The following is a 10561-nucleotide window of genomic DNA, read 5'->3' as shown; positions in this document are numbered from 1 at the left end:
CATGTGGCGAAATTAATGTGCCTCATTCTTGACAGGTGCGTGCCTGCATGACAACTTGCTGGGAAGAAGAGAAGGCCTATTACAAGGGATGCCAGACTCTTAGCTGAAAAATATTTGCACACGAACAGACAGTGCTTGTGGAGACAAAAGGACCATTCCCTAACACATTCAAACCACAACAGATTTTGATCACCGGACATTGAAGGTATAAGGAAGACCATTCCACAGGCTGCTAAGGTGATACAATCCACAAAAGCCAGAACTGGTTAAACCAGCTGGTCACCTGACTAACTGGCTGGCCCAGGGTTTTTTGAACAAGCCACAGAGTTTTTGAACGCGAGAAAGACTGTTTGCTCCTGGAGTGAGAAGACGTCTCCTGTCTGCTCCCATCTCTTTCTCACAAGCCTCTGGACCCACTGAGGACACATGAACTTCAAGAGAGAAAAGTCTCCTGCATTGAACAAACTTTAAGAAGAATACTGGGCCCCAACAAAAAGCAAGATCTACCTGCAATCAAGGACTTTACAGCGAGCTCAAAGAACAGTAACCAAAACCATTTTCAGATATTGCCTTAAACATTTCCACTTTATTTCTTCTGCTCTTTTCTATCTCTATCTGCATGTGTGTATCGTGTATGCATGCTAGCGTGGGCGCATCGTGTATCCGTAGGCGTTAACCGAATTAGAGTTTAAGTTAAATAAAGTTCAACGTTTTTTCTTTTAACCTAAGAAAACCTGTCTGGCTAGTTTCTTTACCTTATAATTTGAAAACGGTGAACAAGGATTCACCAAGGGGGAGCTAAAAACACTGTGTGTTTAAAATTAAACCCTGTCACGGTAAAACCAAGTGAAGGCTGAGAGGGAACCCTAGACCCCTTTCTCACCTGGTCATAACAGTGTAATGGACCCACATTTGTCTTAGCCAAACATTTCCTTTTTACATACTTATGGAAGCTTTAACAGTCTGTTTTTATGCTTTCACTAGTTAACATTGATATTCTATTCTCCCTCCCTTTATCAGTTTCTTGGTCTTCCTTTGCTGTATTCTAAAACCTCCCAATCCTCAGGTTTACTACTATTTCTGGCAAATTTATAGGCCTTTTCTTTTAATCTTTTGTAATCCTTAACTTCCTTTGTTAGCCACAGTTGACTGACTTTTCTTTTTGGGTTTTTGTGCCTTGAAGGAATGTATAGTTGCTGTAAACTATGTAATAATTCTTTAAAGACTATCCATTGCCTATGTACTGTCAGACCTTTTAATGTATTTTCCCTATCTACCTCAGCCAGTTTTCCCCTCATACCTTCATAATTTCCTTTGTTCAAATTTAACACCCTAACTTCAGATTGAACTACCTCACTTTCAAACATAATGTAAAATTCTATCATATTATGGTCACTCATCCCTAAATGTTCTTTTACAACAAGATTATTAATTAGCCCTTTCTCGTTACATAATACTAGATCTAAAATAGTCTGTTCTCTAGTCAGTTCCTCAACATACTGCTCTAGAAAACCATTCTTAACACACTCCAGAAACTTGTTCTCCACAGCATTAGTGCTCATTAGGTTTACTCAGTCTACATGCAGATTGAAGTCACCCATGATTACTGTATTACCCGTGCTATATGCTTCTCTAATCTTCTGAGTAATATCATGCGCCATGCTACTACTGCTGTTTGGTGGCTGTTTGGGCGGCACAGTGGCGCAGTGGTTAGCACCGCAGCCTCACAGCTCCAGGGACCCGGGTTCGATTCTGGGTACTGCCTGTGCGGAGTTTGCAAGTTCTCCCTGTGTCTGCGTGGGTTTTCCCCGGGTGCTCCGGTTTCCTCCCACATCCAAAGACTTGCAAGTGATAGGTAAATTGGCCGTTGTAAATTGCCCCTAGTGTAGGGAGGTGATGGGGAATATGGGATTACTGTAGGGTTAGTATTAATGGGTGGTTGTTGGTCGGCACAGACTCGGTGGGCCGAAGGGCCTGTTTCAGTGCTGTATCTCTAAAATTAAAAAAAATTAAAAATAAAAAAATAAACAACTTCTACCAATGTTTGTTGCCCCTTGCTGTTTCTTAGCTCCACCTAAACAGATTCTGCGTTTTGTTCTTCCAATCTGAGATCCTCCCTTACTAATGTACTGCTCTCATCCCTTATTATCAGCGCAACACCACCTCCTTTTCCTTTTTGTCTGTCCTTCCTAAATGTCGAATATCCTTGACTATTCCGTTCCCAATCTTGGTCACCCTGTAGCCATGTTTCTGTAATGGCAAATTGATAAAGAGGAAGGATTGGATCACCTGTCTGTACTTAAAGGTGATAAAGGACTGGATGAGGTGCATCTAAGGATACTGAGGGAAGAGTGGAAATTCTGGAGGCATTGGCCATAATTTTCCAATCCTCCTTAGATGCAGGGGTGGCACCAGAGCACTGGAGAATTGAAAATTGCGCTCTTGTTCAAAAATGGGTGTAAGGATAAACCCAGGAACTATAGGCCAGTCAGTTTAACCTCACTGGTGGGGAAGCTTTTGGAAATGATAATTCAGGGCAAAATTAAAGTCATTTGGGCAAATGTGGATTAATTAAGGAAAGCCAGCACAGATTTTTTAAGGGCAAATTATGCTTAACTAACTTGCTTGAGTTTTTTGACGAGGTAACGGTTGATGTGGTCTACATGGACTTTCAAAATGCATTTCATAAGTGCTACATAACAGTCTTGTTCACAAAGTCAGAGCTCGTGGAATTAAAGAGACAGAAGCAGCATGGATTTTAAATTGGCTGAGTGACAAGAAACAGAGAGTAATGGTGAACGGTTGTTTTCCAGACTGGAAAAAGGATTATAACGGGTTTCCCAGGGGTCGGTGTTAGGACCCTGCTTTTCTTGATTTATATTAATGACCTAGACTTGGGTGTACACAAATCTCCAACTTTGCAGATGACACAAAACTTGGAAGTATTGTGAACTGTGAGGAGCATAGTGTTAAACTTCAAAAGGACATAGACATGCTGGTGGAATGGGCAGCAAGTGGCAGATGAAATATAATGCAGAGAAATGTGAAGTGATTCATTTTGGTAGGAAGCATGAGGAGTGGCAATAGAAATTAAAGGATACAATTCAAAAGTGAGTGCAGAGGCAGAGGGACCTGGGGGTATATGTGCTGTAACACTCACATAAAGTACAGCGATTGAAACTACAAGAACTCAACCTGAAGAATTATAAAAATTGATTTTTCTTTTAAAAAAGTGAACAATGTGCTCCAAAATGGCTGCCAAAGGTCAAACGACCTGGCTTTGTATATTCAAACTGTCTACTGTCCAGTCCGAACAAAAGAATACATTCCAAGCAAAAATGTGTCAATTGCACCCATCCTAAACCATCAAGACACATTTTTGAATTGAATGGGTTCTTTTGGATCAAAGAAGGTGTGAAGTAGCCACATCCTGGACCAGTTCCAGTCACCACAGGGTGGAAAATTTCTGTCTCCCAACAGAGGCGAGATGTAAGAGACTTTTAGCTTTAAAGGTAGCTCTCTGGAGAGAGAGGGGGAGGGAGAGCCAGGAAGAAGCACCACCAAAGCTCACCCAACATGAGAGCTGGTAGAGAAATCCAATAAGCCAAAAGGAAGGCACCCTGCTGTGAATTCTACATTTCAACTTGTGCAGCAGAGAATTGGAAGTGATCCCCTGTCTTCAAACTGAACGTTCAGCCAACAGAAAAATCCAGAAACAAACCAGGCCTGCAACTAAAGAGAAAGTGACCTCCGAGAAAATACAACAGGTTTACAGTGAACTCTGAAACCCTACCTCCCTTCAAACCACTTACCCCATGTCCTCTCTGTCTCTTCGCGCGTGTGTGTGCAAGTGAATGCGTGAGTGGGTGCAGTTGGGACAATTTCGGGATAAGACATATTGCTCAATAAATAAAGCTACAAAAAAAACCTGTCACAGTCTGTTATTTGACAAATAAAACACAACGAGGTTAAAACCCAAGTAACAAAAACACTTGCTGCGGTCAGGTGGGAATTGAACAGTGGGAACCACCCGCGCCCCTCACCACATGGCTGCAACAGTGCACAAATCATAAAAGTTTGCAGGGCAGGTTGAGAAAGCAGTTAATAAAGCATACAGGATCCTGGGCTTTATAAATAGGAGCATAGAGAAAAAATGCAAGGACGTTATGATAAACCTAGCAACTGGGGCACCCAGACTAGCGATATTATGGTACTGGGACACCTGGACTGTGTGTATTACGGCAATGAGGGACCGAGACTGGCTGAATAATGGCACTCAGGCACCGAGACTGGATGTATTACAGCACTGGGGCACAAAGACTGGATGTATAATTTCACAGTTGCATTAGACTGGGTGTATTACAGCACTGGGGCACCGAGACTGTGTGTATTATGGTACTGGGTGTATTACAGTACTGGGGCATCATGAATGGGTGTATTACAGCACTGAGGCGCCGAGACTGGTGTATTATGGGACTGGGACTGGGTGTATTACGGTACTGGGATATTGTGACTGCGTGTATTACAGCACTGGGCCACCAAGACTGGGTATATTACGATACTGGGGCACCAAGACTGGGTATATTATGACACTGGGGCATTAGATTGGGCGTATTACAGTACTGTGGCATTTGACGAGGTGTATTACAGCACTAAGACATTAGACTGGATGTATTACAGTACTGGAGCATTAAACTGGGTGTATTGTGGTACTGGCTGATTAGACTGGGTGTATTACAGTACTGGGGCACTGGGTGTATTATGGCACTGGGGCATTAGACTGGTTGTATTGTGGCACTGAGATATTAAAATGGTGGTATTACGGTACTGGGGTATTAGACTGGGTGTATTACGATACTGGCTCATTGGACTGGGTGTATTATGATACTGGGGCACTGAGACTGGGTGTATTATGGCACTGGAGCATTCGACTGTGTGTATTACAGCACTGAGACATTAGACTGGATGTATTACAGTACTGCGATTTCCACCCTCAATTCCCTCAGTATCCTTGGATACATCTCATCTGGTCCTGAAGTTTTATCCACTTTAAGTACAGACAGCATAACTAATAATTCCTCTTTATCAATTTTAAATTTCTCGAGTGTCTGACTTCTCTCCTTTTTCAGCATTGCCTGGGTTGTATCTTCTTCCTTGGTAAAGACAGATGCAAATTATTCATTTAACACCTCAGCCATGCCCTCTGCCTCCATGTGTAAATCCCCTTTCTGGTCCCTAATCGTCCCCATTCCTCCTCTTACCACCCTTTTGCTATTTATATACCTATAGAAGACTTTGGGATTTCCTTTAATGCTAGCTGCCAGTCTCTTTTTATGATCTCTCTTTGCTTCTCTTATTTGCTTTTTCACTTCCCCTCTGGACCTTCTATATTCAGCCTGGTTCTCAATAGTATTTTCTACCTGACATCTGTCATATGCACCCTTTTCCTTCTTTATCTTAATCTATACCTCTTTTGTCATCCAGGGAGCTCTGGATTTGTTTGCCCTACTTTTCCCCTTTGAGGGAACATACCTTCACTGTGCCCGAACTATCTCTTCTTTGAAGGTAGCACATTGTTCATCTACCAGAACCAGGGGTCTCAGTCTCAGGGTATGGGATTTGCCATTTTGAACCGAGATGAGGTGAAATTTCTTCACTCAGAGGGTGGTGAACTTGTGGAATTCTCTACCGCAGAAGGCAGTGGAGGCCAAGTCATTAAATATATTCAAGAAGGAGATAGATATATTTCTTAATGCCAAAGGGATCAAGGGATATGTGTAGAAAGCAGGAACAGGGTACTGAATTAGACAATCAGCCATGATATTTTTTTGAATGGTGGAGCAGGCCCATAGGGCCGAATGGCCTACTCCTGCTCCTATTTTCTGTGTTTCTATGTTTACTGGTTTTCCTGCCAGCTTTTGATTCCAATTTATTTGCCCCAGCTTCATTCTTACCCCATTGAAGTTGGCCTTCCCCCAGTTAATTATTCTTACCCTGGATTGCTCTTTGTCCTTTTCCATAGTCAGCCTAAACCTTATGATACAATGATCACTATCCCCCAAATGTTTTCCTACTGTTACTTGATCTACTTGGCCCACCTCATTCCCAAGAACCAGGTCTAGCAGTGCCTCCTTTCTTGTTGGACTAGCAGCATACCGTTGTAGAAAATTTTCCTGAGCACACTCTAGGAACTCTTGCCCCTCACTGTCCTTTACACTACTATTATCCCAGTCTATGTTTGGATAATTAAAGTCCCGCATTATAACTACCCTATAATTTTTGCACCTCTCTGCAATTTCCTTGTAAATTTGTTCTTCCACGTCCTTCCCACTAGCTGGTGGCCTGTAGACAACACTGAGAAATGTAACCGCACATTTTTGTTCCTTAGCTCTAGCCAAATTGATTCTGTCCTCGACCCCTCTGGGACATCCTTTTTCTCCAGCACTGCAATGCTCTCCTTAATCAATACTGCCACCCCTCGCCCTGTTTTCCCTTTTCTATCTTTCCTGAACACCTTGTATCCAGGAATATTTAACACCCAGTCCTGCCCTTCATTGAGACAGGTCTCTATTATAGCCACAACATCATATTCCCACAAGGCAATCTGGAGCTCACCAATCTTATTAACATTATTCACATACATGCACATTAACCCTGATTTAGACTTTATTACTTTCTCCCTTTCTCTGACCCCACCTAATAACTTATTATTCCCTACTCTAGCGCTATCTATCACCTCCAGTATTCTGTGTACCTCGGTATTCCTCTCTGATACTTGCTCCTGGTTCCCACACCCCTGACAAGTTGCCAGTTTTGCTTCCCTACAAGCTGAGCTCCCTCTCAGGTTCCCATCCCCCGGACAACTTAGTTTAAACCCTTCCCAACAGCACTAGCAAATCTCCCTGCAAAGATATTCGTCCCAGTCCTGCTAAGATGCAACCCGTCCATCTTGTACAGGTCCCACCTGTCCCAGAACTGGTCCCAATGTCTCAGAAATCTGATGCCCTCTCTCCGACACCAATTCCTAAGCCGCATGTTTAATTGCCCAATTGTCCTATTCCTATGCTCACTTGCACGTGGGACTGGGAATAATCCTGAGATTACTGCTTTTGAGGTCCTGCATTTTTAATCTTCTGAGCTCCCTAAAATCTGCTTTCAGGACTTCCTCTCCCATTTTACCTGTGTCCTTGGTACCAATGTGGACCACAACCTGTTCACCCACCCCCAGAAGAATGTCCTGCAGCTGCTCCATGATATCCTTGACCCTGGCACCAGGGAGGCAACACACCATCCTGGAGTCACGTTTACTGCCATAGAATTGCCTGTCTGTTCCCCTAACTAACGAGTCCCCTATCCCTACTGTTCTTCCACTATTCTTCTTCCCCTCTTGTGCAGCTGAGCCACCTGTGATGCCACAAACTTGGTTCTGACTGCACTCCTCTGAGGAACCATCACCCTCACCATATCCAAAATGGAAAACCGATTAGTGAGTGAGATCACCTCAGGGGACTGCTGCACTACTTGCCTGGTTCTCTTTGACTGCCTGGTGGTAAAACATTCCCTCTCTGCCTGCGTTCTCCTAACCTGCGGTGTGACCACCTTCCTAACTGTGATATCCATATAGTCCTCCAACTCGCAGATGCACAACAATGACTCCAGCCCCTGCTCGAGTTCTGAAACCTGGAGGTCGAGCTTCTGCAGCCAGTGACATTTCCTGCAGATGTGTTTGTCTGGGATACATGGTGCATCCATGACTTCCCACATGCCACAGGGTGTACATTCCGCTCAGCAGAGCTGCCCTGGGTGATGGAAGCCCTACCTGCCAAGAACGGGGCATATTAATTTTGTCATCTGGAATATTAATTTTAAACTCCGACTGGACTGAAAACATGGCTGCACCTGCATTCTAACAGGACACTGGCTGGAAATATTTGCATTCTAAGAGACAGTTGCCTGGAGAAAACAATGGAACTGCTCCCTGATTCAATTAACCAAATGGATTTTGATCATAAGACATTGATTGTGTGAATGCCAGCATTCCAACCCCCTACTGAGGATGTCTACTAAGATTGAAAGAAGCCACAAAACTTGCCAGGTAGGTTGTCCTGAAAAAGAAGCTAGTCACATGACTGGCCTAGGTTTGGTTTAAATTGTATTCACAGAACAGTTTGGGTCAGACTGCAATTTGAAGACAAAAGAGAAGGAAGGTCTCTCCCTCTCTCACGAAAAGAAGAAACCGCAACTGGATTTCCAGAAGACAGAAAACCATTGAAACAAGTTTGAAAGAGTGCACTGAGCCCCAACAATACGGTAAAATTAAAGTACAACGCGAAGACTTTACATCGAACTCAAAAGACGCGAAATGAACTCCAGCTATTGCTTCAAACCTTTCCCCTTGATACTTTCTCCTTTTCTGTCTCTATCTACATGTGTGTTTATTGCGTCTGCATGCTAGCGTGGTTGCATTGCGTATTTTTAGCAGATTTAACCAAATTAGAATTTTAAGGTTAATAAGCTGACACCTTTCTTGTTTAAATCTAAGAAAACCTGTCTGGTTGATTTCTTTGCCATTACAATTGGAGAGCAGTGAACAAGGATTCACTGAGGGGAAGCTAAAAGCATGGTGTTTTAAAAATTAAACCCTGTTACGGTATGACCAGGGAAAGGCTGAGAGAGAACCCTGAGACCCCTTTCTCACCTGGTCGTAACAGAAATTTGGGGGCTAGCGTCCGGATTCAACCCACAGACAAACGAGAAAATTGGAGGTGGGAAGTCAAATTGATCCCAATCAAAAAAGAGAAAAGATTTCAATACAGGTTTTCTTGTGGTTGTGTATGCTAGAATACTAACAAGTCTGCAATTTAAGCGAGTAGCTCCCCAAGGCAGGGGGAAGTAACTTGGGATAACTTATAAACACTGTCTATGGAAGAGTTGAGAAAAATGGCTGAGCAGTGTGGGATCACTGTCCGTGCCAAGGCTAGAAAGTCTGAAATCATAAGACTTGTGGCCAACCATTTTTCCCTTGAATCTGAAGAAGCAGAAACAGGGTTAGAAATAGACTCCGACAGGGTATTGCTAGCAATGATACAATTGGAACAGAGGAAACTTGAATTAAAAGTCAGGGAAAGAGAAAGAGCCTTCTAGAAGGAACATGAAGAGAGAGACAGGAGAAAGAAAAAAAAGAGAGAGAGAGAGAGAGAGAGAAAGAACCTTCCAGAAGGAATGCAAGGAGAGAGAGCTGAGGTGGCTTGAGTTAACTAGGGGGCGACATAGTAACCCCAGTGAAAGCATGGCCAATATGGAGGATCGCAATTTAGGGATGGGTACAGAATTGTTAAAATCTACTCAACTGATCCCAAAATTCAATGAGGGAGACATGGAAGCATTTTTTGTATCTTTTGAAAAACTCGCAAGGCAGTTAAAGTGGCCAGCTGAGGCTTGGACTCTCCTGCTACAAAGCAAGTTAACAGGAAATGCCCATGAGGTTTATTCCCTGTTGCCAGATAAGAGTTCATCAAATTATGAACTGACAAAAATTACTATCTTCGGGGCATGTGAGCAAGTACCGGAAACCTATCACCAAAAGTTTAGAACCCTCAAGAAGCAAGCTGATCAAACTTACTTGGAGTTTGAGAGAAGAAAGCAGCTAGCTTTTGGCCAGTGCTGAGGGCTCTTAAAGTGCAGCCCAGCTATGAAAATCTCAGAGAGGTAATTTTGTTCAAGGAATTTAAAAATTCTCTCCCACTCTCCATAAAGAAACATGTAGAGGAACAAAAGGTTCATAGAGCCAGGGAAGCCGCAGTTCTGGCTGATGGGTTTGCTCTCATCTATAAGTCAGTTCCCCATAGGAAAACTTTTCCTGGCCACCCCCACAAATAGCAGTCCTGGTAGAGAGAGAAAAGCAGGAGAAACAGGGGGCCCTCCTCCAGCCAAAAAGGAAGATGCTGTAAGTAGGAGTGAGACCCAGAGACCTGTGTGCTTCCATTGTAATAATGCAGGTCATCTCAGAGCTGACTGCTGGAAACTATGGGGAAAACCTGTAGGGTTAATCAGGGCATACCCGCTCAGTGAAGGAGAAAGGACCCTGATGGAAAGCACAGCTGAACAAGCTGTGGCTTTAATTGCAGCAGTAGTAAGACCCAGGAAACGTACTGCTGTAGGTGCAGAAAAATTTAATAGGATTCCTGAAGGTTATCAGGATTTTGTGTCTGAAGAGAGAGTAACCCCATAGCCCTTGAGTGGGGCAAGAAAGCCCACAGTAATCCTCAGGGATACAGGGGCCACTGGATCCCTTTTGCTGGGAAAAGGCATGGCCTTTCCCCCAGAGAGTGCAATAAGTACCAGAAAGATGGTGAATGGTATTGGAGGGCAGTGTATGCCTGAACCTTTACGTCATATGCACTTGGGGTGCGACCTAGTTTCGGGACCGGTGACAGTAGGGATTATCTCTAGTTTGCCTGTGGACGGGGTTGACCTGCTCCTAGGTAATGATCTGGTGGGGCTGAAGGTGGTAGCTTCCCCAGTAGTGAAAGAGAGACTGCAGGAGGTCAGAGAGACAGGG

Source organism: Heterodontus francisci, chromosome 11 (genome assembly GCF_036365525.1).
Source record: "Heterodontus francisci isolate sHetFra1 chromosome 11, sHetFra1.hap1, whole genome shotgun sequence".
NCBI classification, from domain to species: Eukaryota; Metazoa; Chordata; class Chondrichthyes; order Heterodontiformes; family Heterodontidae; genus Heterodontus; species Heterodontus francisci.
Note: the sequence above shows the minus strand (reverse complement) of the source record.